The 17,819-nt window shown below is 38.3% G+C and overlaps 1 protein-coding gene and 1 long non-coding RNA gene across 12 annotated transcripts in view; one reads left to right on the top strand and one right to left on the bottom strand.

Moving 5' to 3' along the window:
- The window catches only part of zfh2 (Zn finger homeodomain 2), a 363,357-nt gene that overhangs the window by 105,608 nt on the left and 239,930 nt on the right, over positions 1–17,819 (top strand). The gene's annotated exons all lie outside the window — the stretch shown is intronic.
- LOC137000515 (uncharacterized) overlaps positions 1–17,819 on the bottom strand; it is a 140,885-nt gene that overhangs the window by 57,310 nt on the left and 65,756 nt on the right. The window contains exon 4 of one of the 2 annotated variants that reach the window (XR_010890776.1): positions 11,737–13,660. The exons of the other annotated variant lie outside the window; for it this stretch is intronic. This is a non-coding gene — a long non-coding RNA (uncharacterized lncRNA). Of the gene's footprint in view, positions 1–11,736; positions 13,661–17,819 lie in introns of those variants that run through there. 2 annotated transcript variants of the gene reach the window in all.

The raw sequence follows: 17,819 nt of genomic DNA, 5'->3' as shown, positions 1-17,819 counted from the left end.
AATTCCAATAACTTGATAGTTTAATAATATTAACAATTTAATATTTAATTTAATTCCAATTTTTGTAAATTTGGAATTTAATCGTGTTTATTTTTTATATTTTAAGCACTTTTAATGATTAATGAAAATGAGTAGATATAGAATACAAAATTTAAAAGACATAATGTCAAGTGCTAGCACCAAAATGTATTACAAATTATAAAAGCTTTTTAAAATATTTGGACATTTAATTGAATAATACAATAAAAACTCATCAAAATTAATCACAAGAATTACTGAAAAATGTGCTTTGCTGAAAGAAGTATTTGCTTTCCGTTGCTTTTCATTGATCGCGACGCTATAATTAGGACTATATCGCATAAAACACCGTTTACTTCTCGAAGCGGAGGAATAAACAATTTTAAACGCAGCAGTTTCATCGGCGCAGACATTGCTGAAATTAGCGCTTGTAGCAACAGTTATTAATGACTTGCATGGTAGATGCATGTCATGAACGCGATAATTATACAATTAACATGAAAATAAATTAATGTAAGAAAGACGTAGCATATTTTATACTTTTTAACCAACAGAAAAGTTTTCTCATAATAAAATAACAGTTATCTTAACGCGTAGATATCCTTCCTTCAAAATATTATATAAATAATGATTTTATTCGAACAGTATACATGTAGATAAACTTTTTTTATCGCTGCTGATTCTACTTGTCATTCTCTACTCTGAGTGAATAGCGCATTCCGTGTCGACATTAGTGGCACTCAGCGGCTGCCAGAAACATCGGTGCACTAACTACCGTAAAGACCAGCTAGCGTAATTCGCGCATAATGTAGAAATAAACAACAATAAATCATCGTATTATACAACGGCAATGCATGATAAACAAAAAATCAAGCTGCAACTTATCCTTATCGTCGTCACTTTTTACAAATTATTTTTAACATAAAATTAAAAATTTATTAAAGTTCTTATAAAATTTATCAAATTAAAGAAAGTTGATTCTATTTGAAGACGTAACGAAATACCGTTGAAAACAGACTAATTTTGGCTTCTGAAATATTTTTTGAATTGATAGTAGATTTTCTAAATTTTTCCAAATAATAATTTTTCCTTATTTTAGAAAACACCGAATCTGGTAACGCTGCATGCTCTCGCGTGAACGTCGCGTTCTAATCGTTGTCGGCCAGTAAGCGAGCGAGTTAATGACAGACCGGAAGCGGCGTTTAATTAAAGTACGCACGTCCGGCAGAGACGTTTTCACGAGGCTCGATTGCTTGTCCGGCCGTTGCGTAATTCCGAACGAAGAGAAGAACAATAAATTATCGCGGCATGCACTAATAAACCTGAGTTTTTGAATATATGACTTGTATCCTGCAAAATCGACTGTTCTTCATCGAACCGTTGACACTGCGGTAATGATGTTATATAATTGGTGCTAATAGTGCACTTGCGCGTTTATTTGTACAACAATATAATTGTCGCGGATGCTTCTGCAAGCAGGATATAATCGTTACGTACAATTATGTATAATTTTAAAGCTTAAAGTTATATCAATCTTGACAATGACAAACGATTTATCAAATAATTAGAGATAATAAAAATTTAATGCTCTTTCAATGCTGTATATTTTAAGTTAAATATTAATTTATACGCAGTATGCTTTATTGATATATTAAATACGTTGATTTATATCTCGAGTTAAATATTTTCAAACTTGCGAGATCATAATATCTCAAAGACAAAGAAAAAGTTGGAAATGTAATTATAAAAGTTCCACGGTAAATCACAACGAGTCTTCGTTTTATGTCGATTGCGTCAAATGAATATGTTCGGCCTTTACGCTCCATCGACACTTACGTTTAGAAACAGCTCGACTCAGAATTGCCGCTTCACTGCCGATTGCGTCTAAGAACGACACGAATTTACTACTGAAAAATTAATTGGTACTGCCAACGCGACTCATTTTGATCGCGTCGCCGTGAATAACGGGACTGGAATTTTTCATGGAGCGAAACGTGAGCAATCGTTCTCAGTGTTAATAACTTCTGAGACTGCCGGTCGGTGCTTAACTTATTACTAATTAATTCACGTCGATTTTTGAGACCGAAACTTATTTATAAATTTGACGAATGGACATTACGAACATTGCATTAGCGTTCAATCTACTTCTCATTATTTTATGCAATTATTTTTATTACGCAAAAAATTATGTACTGATAAATACCACAACGGTTTTTTTTGCATAGTAATTATGTCCGTGCATATCTTGGTAATTTCTTGATTATAGCGTTTTTTACGAAATGTGATGCAGAATATTTTCAGGTCTTTTATTTCTTTAGTTAAACGAATAAAAAAAGATCATATGTTCGTTTTTGAGGTCAGATGAATTTACGTAGTTAATAACTAAAGATATAGGCGCACATATTTGTCAAATTAATTGATGAGATTTTATAAAAATAAAATCGATTTCAAGTTGCAGATATATTTTACTGAAATGTTTGGAAAGATTCTGACACGCATAGGAAATACTTGCTAACATATAATTATGTAAAGTTTTCTTGTTATTCTATCAACAAAAGAATATACGATATTAATTTATAAATACTTGTATAATAATTCGCAGTGAAATTTTTTTATATATAACTCCGAATACATCATTCACATTCTTACACAGAATTTTGTATAAAATTTAACACGAATTTGAAATAGCGTCCTCATTTTTTGCAGCAGCTCTTAAAGAATTGCGGCGCGAGAGGTGTAGAATCGAGCGATCGAAAGTCACGAGAGCGATCATTGTTTGAAGAAACGTGATGCCAGACAATCCGGTAAAAACCAATGAACCCAGTCGGCCGAAAGTCACGGCGGGGAGAAAGCGACTTCGACGGATCATAATAAACGGACGGGCCGCGTCGGTGTCGGGTGTAAATGATTTTATTGCGAAGTGTGTTACGGGGAAAATTAACGATCCAGCAATTATTTCGTCGTTCGGCTTTTTATGCACGGCCAGTTCCTGTGGGAAAGAAGCGCACGCGCTCTTTTTGGCGGAGGTAGCACGCACGGAAGTACACCGCGCCTCGTGATCGTTACAATGTAACCGATTCGTAGAAATCGTTGTCCAATTAACGCAGCCGGATCGCTGGTAACATCACGGAAGGGCAATTTCACCGAGTCTGGTTTTAGAAAATTCTCTCATTTGCTTCCCGCGCTTCGCTCTGCCATCGTACAGTATTTCCGTTGCGCTCATAATACTAATAAAATAACATTCTTCTTGTTTTCTTTCATATCGGTATGTTACAAACGAACGTAAGGTTACATCAATATGTAAAAAAAGTGAAAGAATTTTAGTTCACTGCAATTTTATTGTATGCAATTTAATCATGACAATTTCAATACGAACATGCATTATATTAGATTGTTTAAATATCGTTGATTGTAAATGCAGTATAGTTTGCACGAATGCTGATTGCGTGCACAGGTTGAAGCATTTTTTTCAGAGTGATATTTAACATTACAGCCATTAATAATCTTAACACGCGGCCGCTATTACAATAAAAACCGGCGCGCTTAGTTAAGTAAGCTGATCGGATATGTAAATTCATCTTGAGAAGTTACGCATTACACATTGTGGAAATCAATGGAAATCAATGCGTGCAACACGGCACATCGTTTTGCACTGAAAGCAAGTGGTCTTTGTAACATGTAAGGCAATTTCATGTAATTACATTCTTATATATAATTCGTATTTTTTTCCGTTGAGTTACTCGGCTGATCAACAGTTCTCACGTTCTCATTATGTCTCTCATTTATGTTTTGTCTGAAACTTACTAAAGACATAATTTTTCTAATTTGCTTATCTAGCCTTAATTACAAGCATAATTAGATTGCATTTAATTGATATTGGAGATGAAGTTTGCAAATTCTACGGATAATTAATTTTATTAAATCGAGAATCGAAAAATTGTGCTCTGAGCATAGAGCTTAATGAAAATTTTCTAATACATACTAGAAGGATTCGAGGGAAATGTGTACGTTTCTCAAGATTAATAGTTTATTGCCAGTTCTCAGTCGTCATGCGGATCATTTTTATCAGTAAAACACAGTAAATTTCCAACTTGTTGGCAACAAGTGTCTCAGCGTGTTACACGGCTCGCACGGCTTAAGTTTCAGCCGCGGACGTACCGAATTTCCGCCACACCTGTTGCGAAACGTCACGGATTTGCCAGCGAGCAGTACTTTTCGCACAGTATACCCCGGTTCGGTTTAATTTTGGGAATTATTATGTTCCACGCGCGCGCACGGATCGCGTCCCAGCCTCATCGTCTCTATTTTTAAATATCTTCGCCACATTCTCGGCTCTCAAGTTCCAGTTCTCGCGATTTTCCTTGTTTCTTTTTTTGTGTCATCGAAATTAATCGCGGCCGATGGATCGACGCTTGCGGCGGATTACCGACTTTTTATTTTTATCACGAAAATTGTTTCTTGGCAGAAATAAATTTTACGGCTTGAGTAGGATAATTGGAAAGTTAACGCTTTGGAAGATGAATCATGTGTCCATTTTTAATTATCTGTGACAATGTTTAATAATGAGTTTCGATTATTCACATAAAATAATTTAAAGATACATGCATTGTCGCATTAATTATTGTGGCGAGTTTTATGAAAAATTGATGCACGAAATTGTGCAACAATGACGAAAAGTGTGTAAAAATATGCACGAACACTGAAATAACGATTCGAAAGATCTGCAATTTTGAACGCGCGATGTCGTCCGCTTATTTCTGTCCGGATTTCAAACAAATTCGCGATTTGTATGATTTTTGTATGAATTTACGATGCATAGCTTTCTATTATATTTCTTCGATGATCGGCGTCCTTCGGGCGACGCAGTGCAATGACGCACGATTACGACTGACGAAGCGTCTTATTCGCGTGACATGCCGTAATCGTCTCCTCGTCAATTAACACCGCGCCGAACCCGGCTTCATTACGCCACCTTTGAATAATGCGCGCATATGAAACAGAAAGAGAGAGCAGGAAACATTGTGTCGCCGCGGACATCTGACTAATGCTTTTTCTGGAATCACTCTTCCATCTCACAGTCTCGGCCTTGCTCCAGATAATCCAGACAGTCCTCAAAACGTTCGGCAGTCTTTAATCCATCAGCAATGCGATCGTTCTTCAGGAATAGCTACTGAGACCAAGGTCCGCGATCACCGTGTGCGATTGCGCAAATATTTATTTATGCTAAATATATTTATCTTGCCTATTCCCTCTTTATATATATATATAAGTTATACATTTTTATAAATAAAAAAATATATATTTTAAATATATATTTTAAAATATCGAACTTTTTGTGTTTAACAATTTTGCAATACCGGATTTAATAAAATTTTTTTATTTGCAAAAACACAATCGATTATTCTTAATCGATTTGTTTAGTATACCGAGAAATCTATTATGAGATTCTTAATTGCCGCGCGGAGGTCGCGCGAACATAATTGCGGGATTTTAGTCTTTGTTATATTGATTAGTCGAATATGACGTCATTTAGAGGAAAAATGCGTCATGCTTGTTTTATATTGTGAATATAACTACGTTTGATAATTATATAATTTTTACAGATTATTCCGCCTTGCATCCCGAGCAATGTTAAACTCATTACTCTATCATTAAAAGAATAAAGAAATAGAATGCACAGTGAAGCGTTTAAAATGTAATAAACTAATATTTCAGAAAATACAAATTTTATAGAAAAATATTTGTGAAGTAAAAATTAAAGCAAAGGGATTCATAAGCTAATAAGTTATATAAAATTTTTTTTTTTAATCAAACGCCATCGAGTTTATGACAAGTTTAATAATATAATAATTTTGACATTCACGTGTTTTTTTAAATTTTGAGCGAAGATGGTTTCTTAACACTATCCAGCAAATCGATTTGATGATGCGACATTCGAGCACTCGTGGATACGGATTTTACGAGCGATATCTTCGGTCCCTTTAATTTGTTGCCCCGTCCAGTCAGCTGGTAGCGTCCCCCCGAGAAAAGAGAGCTCTCCGACGAAATGAATTCCAAGTAACTCCGCGCCCGTAAACGTTCGTCGAAGTTGTGTGATTGTGCAATTTAAGATGTGCATGCCATCCAAAAATTATTGACGAGGGAGAATATTGGCATCAGACCTTATTAAATACATGTTGAGTCATCGTTGTTATCGACATATTTGTCAGTTTTAATTTCGAAGTACTTTAATGGATTTTATGAATTGTTTCGCAGATCTGTGTACTTGGCTTTGCTCTCGATAAGCTAGATTTAAATTGGCAGGTATTACAATTTGCAATTCCCAAGTAATAAAACATATAATAGTGTAAAAAAATATCAGAATATAATGTGATTAAATTTATCATCAAACTTACGTTGAGTTATAATGCAGATATATTTTTTATGAATGTATATAAAATACACTCGTTTCACTTTTATGTTATGTATTACCAATTATAAGATTATGACACAACGCACAGACATATTCAACAGACACGCGGATATAGGAAGCATAAACAGACTATAACTGGAGCAACGATGTTGCGTTTTTTATCGGAAAATATGATTGTTGGTTGCGAAACAGTCAGATAATAACGAGTTGAGGGTGATTATGGACGATAGTCGATTTTATAACGCGAAACGGCGCGACGCACCGCGCGTTCAGGCGAAAATTGAACCCTATTAATACTTCAAATAATAGTTCGAATGCATTACGCAACCGAAAAGGGAGCTATTAAACGCTGAATGCATTGCCAAACGATAATGGCTAAACTATCAATCCGCTGTTAAAGATGAAAAATATGGTTCCGGTTGGGAAATGCAGTCGCAAATAATAGAATTGTAATAATGTCCACGCGAAAAAGTTCCCTACGAATAGGCGATCGTTTCATCGCGTCGCGCTCGGCATTTTCCCGTACGAATACACACTTTAATGACAATAAAAAATTTACGTTCCTATTACTTCGTTATTACATTGTGTCCCGCCAGTCGACATTATCGATTTATTCAAGCATTTTAACACGCAAATGTTATGCGACAATTTTCAATAAATGTAACTTGTAAAAGTAAAAAAGAATATTTACAATTGAAAATAACTAAACAAACAAATTTATTTGTGATATATCATAATTTTTATTAAGATTATACGAATATTAATACCACAATATTGCGATGACATTAATATAAATTTTTTTACGTGTTTTATTTTTATGCTAAATAAAGATGCTGCTGTTTTGAAAAATTTGTCATAAAATTGTATACTTCGATATTTTTTTTTCACATTTGATTTACTCATAAACAAAGTTAATTTTAGTTTTCAAGAATAATTTTAGTTTAGCAACTATTGTATTTACAACTTGCAATTTGAAGAAAAAATAGATTGTCAGTCGTGTGTACGTAAACAACAGATGACAATTTATAAATTACTTTAACAGTTATGTTTACATCGTATATTTCATAAAATCTTTGCCCATTTCTAAAAAGTGAAATGCCAATATTTTATGAACGTCAGAGCTATGAACGTCACATTTACAAGAATCTATTTGCTCGTCTATATTGTCTCAAAAATTAGATGCCGAAGCGCCGCTCTATAGCCTTGGCGAATCCTCAATACATCCACACGAGTCCGTGCGAGCGGGTAAGCTTAATTATCGGCTGGAAAGAATATAACAACTCGCGCGACGCTCGTGGCCGGACAATTAACGGGCCGAGTGTTTACAATCTAGCGCTTAGCGACGGCAAGTGGCAATCAAGCCGGCCAATTAATCGGCCAGTCTGGCCCGGCCGAGCTAGCCACGTTCATGCTTGAATTCCTTAATTTGCGACGATTATGCGCGGCCGGATAATTAGGCTCGGGCATGCGGCATGTCCCTACAACGTACGAAGGTGTCCTAACAGCGAAATATGTATCGGGCAGCGTCTCTCCCCGTGTGCCGCAGGCGCGAGAACACCGCGATCGCGCGATATCGCACCGGGCCGGGCACTTTCTAATTGATGGGGGGGGGGGGAGGCCTTAATTCGATGTGGACTGAACGATCGCGATGTAAACGGTCCGTTAGCCTATTCGTTCTTTTTGTTTTTAATGACGATATTAACAGGCCGGAAAGTATGCACGATATGCCGTCCCGAAACGTTACTTTGTATATTTATTTAAATGAATTGCAACTAAATGTAAATTCCTGCGCGAATTTATTACGGTGACGTCGTGGATTTTATTGACCTTTTTTTATTTATAATATTGATAAATACATATTGAAGGTGTATATAATATCATCAAAAATATTGCATTTATAAATGCATTTCTTTTTCATTTAGTTTGGCAATGTTTGACAAAATTTTTTTTCTGTGTTCGTATGACGAGCTTCAACTAAATTGTTAAATACAAAATCCTTTTCTCATTTTTTATGGCAGTTTCATACTTTAACGAGCATCTTTAAGAAACACACATATACGTCGTATTAAGCGCGAGTAAGACGGCAATGGTTGCGATAAATTATTCCTTGGCGATAGCGCGTTATAGTATCACTTTCAAGATCGTGTAGGTCGACCCGCAGTTATATAGGTTTTTAATCTACACCGTGTCTCGAGCAAGTCATCAGCCGATCGCATTAACCTTCGAGAACGGAGGAGTCAAACATTACCAAGCTAAGAACACGTTCTTATCCTCATTGTTCCAACGCCAAGGCTCCAGCTCGGAGCAACGGGCAAGAGTAATTGAACATCAGATTCAACTGGCAAGTGTACGTCATTAATTGGTCGTTTTTGATCCAGCCTCCTATTATTATGGTTACGACCATCGTAGATCACGTGCGAAGGGGATACGATATCGATGTGTTGCATGCGCGCGAGGGAATACGTGTACCGCAAATTACGGAGTGCTCGCGAGAAAGTTTATCAACTTAGATTAAACCTCTCTCAATCCTGAAATCCGAGATTTGAGATTCTTCGGCTTTATATTCCGTTTCGACTTCTTGGACTTTAAATCCACAAGCCCAAAGATCCCAAAGATATATAAAGCACGAGCTTTATAAATTTTGAATAGCCATTAATTATTTCTATATGCTAACTCAATTCAGTGTTCTTTTTCGTAAGAATTTTATTGTAATAGTCTTTAAAAAAATTATCCTTTAATTATCCATATATAAAAATTCAATTCTGTACATATTATTATCAACAGTTTGGATTCTAATTGCTATAAATACTTCGAAACTGCCTGCCGATTTGCTCATTACAATCGTGCTGGGGAAAAAATCAAGAGGTGGATGAAAACAAAAGATGGGCGTCTTGTGTATTAATAAAAAGAAAAGCTCGGGAGAGCGAAGTGTCGCTCGAGACAGCCGAATGCACGGTGCTCGTCTGGGCAATTAATAATTAATAGCTCGAGGCGTCGAGGGGAGGGGAGGATGGGAGGGACATTCCGTTAATTAATCGAGTCTACGTGGCCGCGCGAACGCTAATTACAATTTATAATTAAGCAGCTTAACTTCGCGGGGCCCCAAACGGCGACCGGACCCAGCTACGTGCAATTAATATGATTAATCGTTCCGCGAATTGTCGGGGGCCCGGGCCTCTCCGACACCGGCTCTCTCGCCTCGGCACACTCGCATTCGCATTTAAAATCATCCATTGCGATCTCCGGCTACCCGACCCTGCTGTGATATCAGCTTTCGAAACATTGTGGAAAAAAATTCAGGCGAACTTCGAAACTTTGTTGAGCGAGAATACTTTTAGTTTTTTTGTTTTTTTTTTTTTGAGCGACGCGCCTAATTAAATTTCAATGTTGAGTTTAGCAATCTGTCAGTTTGGTGAATTCTATCATGTGTCAGCAGGGATAGAATATATCCACACTGTGATTCCGCACATAAAAAATTTAGTTTATTGAGATTATACAGTTTTGTGATTTTTGACACACACTAATGTTGCGACGACGCTTAGGGGCTTTTGAACGCCCTGAGTCGCATGGACCTCGCCTAGAGGCGTTATGTTTTTCGCCCTGAGTCCTGGTGGTCGGACGAACCGCGACAACGCCTAGAGACGAATCGTCTTGAGTCGCGATATTTATTGATATGGATATGCACACACACACACACACTCGGTATCGATTTTTTCTTCGCCTTTATCGTCTACGTATGCAACGATTCAAAAGAGTCTAGCTGTAGAACCGTCGACTAGCTCGGGCAGAACAGAACTGAATAATAATTTAGCCTTTCCAAGCTAGGTTTGAAGCTAGGTTTCCAAGCTTGGATCCAAGCTAGGTTTCTTAGATCCAAACTAGGTTTCTTGGATCTGATTGGTTCTGAACTCCCATTGGTTCATATACATAAGGTGACACCAACAATATGCCGACAAAGATTGTTGTTTTTAAACTTACCCACGATAAAAAAGATCAGAAAATACCGCTGATCAAAAAATACCGCCGACGCTATCGTTAGACATTGCGCGGCCTTTAGATCTTCGCCGAATTTATAAGATCCGGTGTGTATGTGTATGTATGTGTATGTGTGTGTGTGTGTGAACGCATTATTCCGTCCGACCATTATATTTATTTTCTATTATTGCTTTATTGCAATATGAATTTATGCGCACAACGCATAGAGAGCTCTCATACGTGACAAATTCTTAAAAAGTTCTACACACTTTTATCTCAAGTGCAGATTTTGAAATCCTTAACCTAATTCTCACTCGATCGCTTTCACTTCGAAATATTTAATCGATTTTGATTGTTTGTTTCTTACGATTTCACTTCATGATTCAGGAGTAAATCAATAACACGGATATTACGTCACGCTTAACTTCACGACGTCTTCTCCCTTGATTTAATATCACACTCGCCGAGAGTTGCGACTGCCCGATTTTTTGGTGCTGGATATACGGGCGTCTCTGATTTAGGGAACTTTCTCTTCCACTTGTGCAACGAGGTGGAGCACACCGACGCGCGTTTTATGACGCGAGCTGGCGCGCGAGATTTACGATGTTTCCAGATACTTTATTATTTACTTCGAGAGATTCATTTACAGATTGCATTGAGACGTTTTCCGCGACACGGCTTCTTCATAGCGTAACATATCATGTCGCGCGACTGTTTGTCCACGACGTCGTCGGTATTTTATAAGACGATTGCGAGTATAATAACCGCCGTCACGCAGAATAGATAAGCGGCACTTTAGATTAATGTTACCTATTGATATCGAGTGGCAATTAAGTTAGCTGGAAGAGTATAGACGCAGGAATTGCTAATGTCATTGATAAAGCAGTATTGAGCAATGAGTAATTTTTCAAACATGAAAATGATATTTAACCAAGATATGCATAGAAAGACATCTTATACGCGGCGAAGGATACATCGCCGGCGAGCACAACGGGAAAAACATTAATAATCGCAATCTGATACATGAAAATATCTGATCCCCGTACCGGTTAATTAATCACGGCGGTCGAATGATAGTATTAATTTCTTATAACGCCACACTTGTACGTCCCCGAATTACTCGCGACGCGCAAAAAAGTATCGTTATATTCGATCATATTATACTCTCAATTATCGACTTACAATCCACATCCTGTTACGTCCGTGCGATCATAAAGCCATTACGAATTCCATCCCAATGGATTATCTTAAAACAACATTGCCTCGCGAAAAATATAAACTTCTATCGAACTAATAAACACGCGCATAAGCAATATATCGTACGTTAGAAAACACCGAACAAAGATTAAAGATGTCTGCAGCGTTACAGTAAGCAATTTTTTTTTTATCTTATTGTTCTGCAAAATGGCTTATCCGAGCTCGACGAGCTAAGTATCAAACGATGGATCTCCGAAGGCAGCGTGGAAAATAAGAAGGGACATTAGTGTGTAAATGAGGGGTTACGAGGAAGCGAGAAGGGAGATCGGCGAAAAACAACCTTCGCCCGATATTAATAAGGAATCGTTCGTTTCTGCTGTCTAATGAAGGTAGAGAAGTTGCGAGCAGGCGTATGTATGTGTGTATGCGTGCTCGCGAAATAACGCACACGTACGCTATACACGCGGTCACAATGGAGATCGAAGGGGTGGGTTTGTAGCGGAGGAAGAAGGTCCCGGGGCTGATTGTGTTTCTTCGAATCAATATCATTAATGTAATACAGCAGAGTGTGCTTGATGAAGGCGCGATTACGCCCGGAAAAATCCGCAGCCACTTCCCTAATCGCAGTTCCCATCGATCGAACGCGTAGCCAGATCCGCGCTGTGCTTCCGGTTCTGTTAGCCGAATTGTTTCGCGTTCGCGAGTCAAGAATCTTTCTCAGCGGAAAGATGTAGAAATGGAAATGTTATTTTGTGAGGATGGAAATATCAAGTTCGTCATTTCATTTTTCTCTGCTTTAATAAACGTCTGTGGCCAATCTTTTCATGTTCTAATTTCTTTGCTCATTTTCATTAATATATTATTAAATTGATCATATTTCATTTCAAATAAAATACATATATCTTTTAATTCAGCTTTTTTTCAGTTATCCTTACAGATGGCGTAACTGAAAGTTTTAATTAAAATTTTGACGTAAATCAAACTAATCTTAGATTTTAGTGATTCGCATATATTACATTGTTGTAAGGATAGAGGATGTATAATTATGAGTTATTTTTCATTTTATCACACTTCATAGTGTATAATGTATTATAATTTATTCGTATGTAGTATACACGTGATAAAGTGCACCGATTATTAATTAGCTTTGCAATTATTACCCGCAGTAATTACCGCTCTATCGTTTTCTGTTCGGTTGCAACACGTTGCGAACGAATCAGCTTTGTGATTAAGCCGTGACTCAGTGTTCATAATCGTATTCCATGTCGAATGCTTGATACGTCGATAAGCCGGTTGTCAATAGCCGACAAAAAAGTTCGATTTTAGATAACTACGCGCTTTGTTCATCACGGTCGTGATTAGAGTGCAGATTAGCGAGTGTATGCTTGCGGCGGCTCAAGTTGATACTCATACCGTATGTAACGCACGACGGCGCGATGACAGCTACGTTGTCAATGACCTGTGCAAAAGTCTCGATTTCAAGTGCCACTATGTGCTTATAGAAAATTATAGCAACACGCGTAAGATAAACGCATTTTTTTTGTAACAGCAATCATGATGATAACTAAATTGCTTAATAGTCTTGAAACGTGATTTATAATTTTTTAATTTTACATACAAAGTACACATTTTATACGCACGTAGAAAAATTATAAAACGTTATCAAGCTTTCCGCGTATCGAACAAATGAGATAAATAGTTTTACATCTTTTTTAAATGCTATAAAAACTCAAATGCAGTCGCACGATATTAATTATACTTTAATATGCTCGGCAATGAGTATTAGTGATGAGAATACCGCGTTTTCGTTTATGGCTTTGTTCATCTTCGCTCGTGATTAGAGTGCAAACATACATTAGCGCGGTCACTCGTATATCTGGTGTTCTCGTCACGCTTTATCGCGACGAAGGCGCGAGGACGTTTCTTAGGTATGTAATTCATGAAAAGAATATTCAATGAAAATGCTCGGGCATTGGCAATGGATATGCCCGACGTGCACTACATTGCAATTTACGACGATCTAATCGCGGGTAAAGTTCAGGGCCGTGCAGCGGGTTCCTGCAACACAAATCATATGCTTATCAAAAAAATGTTGAAAAAAATTAATTTGTTTCCGATATAATTTCTTATTGTTCGCAAAGATTATCCGTATAATATTGGAATATTTTATGATATAAGTAAACTGATAACGCTTACATTTTTAATATTTTTTTATGTCGGAAATATAAGAGAAACTATTTTCTTTTTAGGAGGATATGAAAAATATAAATTATATATTTAAAATATGTGTGCTATTGAATGCTGTAGAAAATGCTTTTTAATTGGTTTACAAATTAAAAGCTAGTTTATTTCTACAGTTTTCGTATATCAAAAATGCGTGTCGTACTATTTTATTTGTGTCATAGTATTTAATCATCAATATATTGAATTGTGAAAAATATAATTCGATATTATTTCGACTTAGCAAGCACAAAGCTATCGGGTTACTTGCCAAACCAGTTCACGCGTCCGACTAAATTTTTATTTCCCGAATCAGGCGTCCGTATCTCATATCCCCGTATCTCGTATTCCATCCTAGAGCGGCCGTCGCGATAGATTCCGCTAGGTACCTATACATAGCACACGACGAGCACGACGATTCCGCACGCTCCTTAGAATCGGCCGATCGATAGTTCGCGCGTCTTTCGAGAAACGGCGACATATAAGGAGCGAAAGATAAAAAGAAATGTAGTATCATAAAGTATTCTCGAGAGAACGTGAAGATTCTTATAAGTTTTTTTTTTTTGAAATATAGACTGAACATAAGCAGTTTAATGAATGGGTGGGTTTTATGAGTTTATTATACGGAGTATTGCAGAATTTTCTATTTTAATTTTAATGATAGATTCTTCGAGGAAATTGGTATCGATTTTTTCCTTGAGAAGCATTACAAAAGAGACTGTTGTATATATTCTTTGCATGAAACAAATATTTAGCGTAAAATAAATTCGTAATTAAATGTAAAATTTAAAAGCTTTTTTTCAGAAAGTAAATTACTACATTAAAGTTGCAACAAAAGTAACTTGGACTTTAAGTGACTTCTTTAGTTAACATAACTACGTTTACGAAATCAAGTCTTGTACGAAAAGACTTTTCTCCCCGATATTAACTTCCTGCGGTGAAACTATTAACGCTACAGTAGCGCTAAAATTTTCCGAGACGTTCTTAGCGACTCGCGTAAAAGTCGCAAAAGTGAGCACGACCTTCGTGTTACTCCGTCTTTTTTCGGCGAGGGACAGTGGCATCTTTCGGCCAGGATTAGGTCGGCGCCAGTTAATTAGAGACCACTGCGTGTACGTACACCGCGTCCACCTCCTTTCTTACGTCCAGCTTTATCAGCGCGCGATAGTCCTCAGCCGGGTGTAGCATGAGAACAGAAGAACCCTCGTAAAGACTTCGTCTTGGCGAGGGTGTCGCGGTAATATTCAGTACGTGCTGCAGGTCAACCGCTTATTAAAAACATCGAGCCTCGGCCCGAACGCCTCCCCTTCTATCCTTAAGACACGAACACACACTCGCGCGAACGATCGCGAGCGCGCATGTACACGCGATTCCCGTGCACACCGATGCGGCACACTCGCGGCGGTGTGCCTGTAACGCGAAAGAATGTTACCCTTGCGCGCGGACTAAACTCGCAGCTTATTACGTCTGCGGCAGCCAGTGCGGGGATTATTAACTTTCGCAATTTTACGCACGGGCCTCCGATATTGTAGACCCGCAATCCTTGTCTATTTAAATTTGCACGATCCTCCGCCCGGTGTTGCATATATAGCGCTTTCTCCGCCAGGATTGTTGCGTCGTGTGCAATTTCGCAGCCGGGACTAATATGAGTATCTACGGCGTCTCACGTGACCACCGGATTGGTGATATTTACAGGGGTTTATGAGAATAGGGTTAATCCACGGAGGAATATATTTATATTTAATCTCGCGCAAACTTGACGGTGTACAAATATATAGAAATTAGGTTTTGTTCTTTTAATTTGAGTTTCAAAATTTATGCCTGCAAAAATTTGTTTTGCATGAATATCTTTTTGTAAAAATTGGAAATGGCTGTTGAATTAACATCAATTCGCATCAATAAATTCCTCCCGCACTAATGTACGTACTGTCTCCCTGAAATCGTTACAAATATATATAGTTTATCGAACGGTACAGATGTGTTCAACCTGCTATAGATTCCGGTGTTTTTAATCGAACATGCTATTAATCAAGCAGTGTAATATTTATGCATCTATCGGGAAGAAATGCGATAAATCGCTGTAATGATCGTCAGGTCGTGCTTGATGTGTCGCGCAGTTACCCTTCCATTGCGGTAAATACCTGTATTGCAGGAAATTGTTGCAGTGTAGCATGTCACGGTTGCAGGCGCAATTACTGCTATCTGCGTTTGTAATCGTACGTACGCCGCACCGGCGCTTTTCACAGAACAATAGAAACGCGGCCGCGGGACTTATTTATCACGCATCTCGCCGTAAGTTTGCGCCTACCGAGATCAATTTGTTCGGCAAAACGAACCTAAGCGATTGCGTTCATTTTTCAGATTGCTTCTGCCCCTTTTTCCCCTTTCTCGCAACGAGGTTTTCTGCCGAGCGCAAACAATCCGCTTCTCGGTATCACGTGCAAAATTATAGCAAACCTGTAATTGTGTCATTCGAGCTGATAATTGCATCGACTGTTCCAATTTCAGCAGCGGCAACGCGGAGACTTGGTAATGAGCCAACTGATAATATTGCTAGCCTAAAGTCCAGTCAGATTTTCAGAATAGTTTATAGCTTATAATATATTCCTTAGTTACACGAGTGGTGTGTAAATCGAGAGAAAATTAAGTAAAATATGAGTTAAGAAATTGATTTTTTTTTTATAAATTACAAAAGTTGATTTATTTGTTACTTTACAAAAACACAAATTTTTTTGTATCTTATTCCTCGCACTGTAAATTTTCTTTTCCTAAATTGCGATTGATAAAGAATCGGATAATTTATTATCAGAATATTAGTGATCGAAGAATTCGAAATACAGTACGGGAAATAAATTGTCACATCGACGTAGATCGTATTGATAGGTTTCCTCCGAAATTCCCATTTGACGTGTAGACTGAGCACTTGGACGGAATGGCTGCTTGAAAAAGTAAAAGCTACTACTACCTCGTTGAATTTCGAGGAGTTACGAGCATGGCGACGCACGTTCCTCCGCCGTGACAGCGCGCCTTCGGTGATGCCGCGTCCTCCCGGGGGGTTGGCGGAGTTAACGAGACGTCATAAGGGCCGAGGCATAATTGCGTCAAAGGCGTATAACGGGAGTAATCGCACGGCGATGTAGTCGACTGCGACGAGCCTCGCCGAGTGGAACGAAGAAGGACGGACGAAGATCGGGGCGCGGAGGAAGAGAGAAGGATCGTAGACCGAGGCAGAATGCGTCTCATAGGGGAATGAAACGGAATTAAGGAGAGAAATAATGCGACGGGAAGGACTGTAGCTCCGTCACGCGGGGTTCGCCCGACAGCGCGCACGCACACAAGCGGCCGCTACACGGTGAAAAGAGCCTCGGTACACGCGTTGATGACCGAGACTCGGCCCTAATTGCGCCTGATGACACCGTGTCCTCCGGGGGTGAAACCGCAGACTTACCCTCCGCAAGTTTCTTTCCCCCTACCTCGCCCCCGCCCCGCGCGCGCTGTGTGTCCGACCACGAACCCTCCTCCACGGCCGGAGAAGAGTCTGGTCGGCCGGGACATGTGTCGTGCTCAAGCATCCGGAAAAGCACACTGGGTTATCTAGGATCCGGACCAAAATACACGGCGCACACTGGAGGGTCCTTCGCTTCTCTTTCTGTGTGTGTCATCTTTTTCCTTTTTTTTTTTTTTTTTCCTTTTTTTTCCCTTCAGCTTTCTCGCCGATAATTTCGCGAGGGCGACGATTCCGTCGCTTTCACCTGCGTCGGAAGTACTTTTATTACGTTACGATCGATCATTTATTTTTTACAAGAATTTTTTATTACAAGGAATTTGTCGAATAATTGCGATAATAGCTACTTATCAATGCACAAACTCTTTGTTCTGAGTTTACACGACAATTCGTTCGTAGGGCATACGAAAGCAAATTATTTCTGAGTAATAATTCTGTTTAAATGCAGAATGTAAGACTTGGCGATGTTGGGTTGATAAGTACAAAGCGCGT

Source organism: Linepithema humile, chromosome 6 (assembly GCF_040581485.1).
Source record: "Linepithema humile isolate Giens D197 chromosome 6, Lhum_UNIL_v1.0, whole genome shotgun sequence".
NCBI classification, from domain to species: Eukaryota; Metazoa; Arthropoda; class Insecta; order Hymenoptera; family Formicidae; genus Linepithema; species Linepithema humile.
This window is presented reverse-complemented; position numbering and strand designations above follow the sequence as displayed.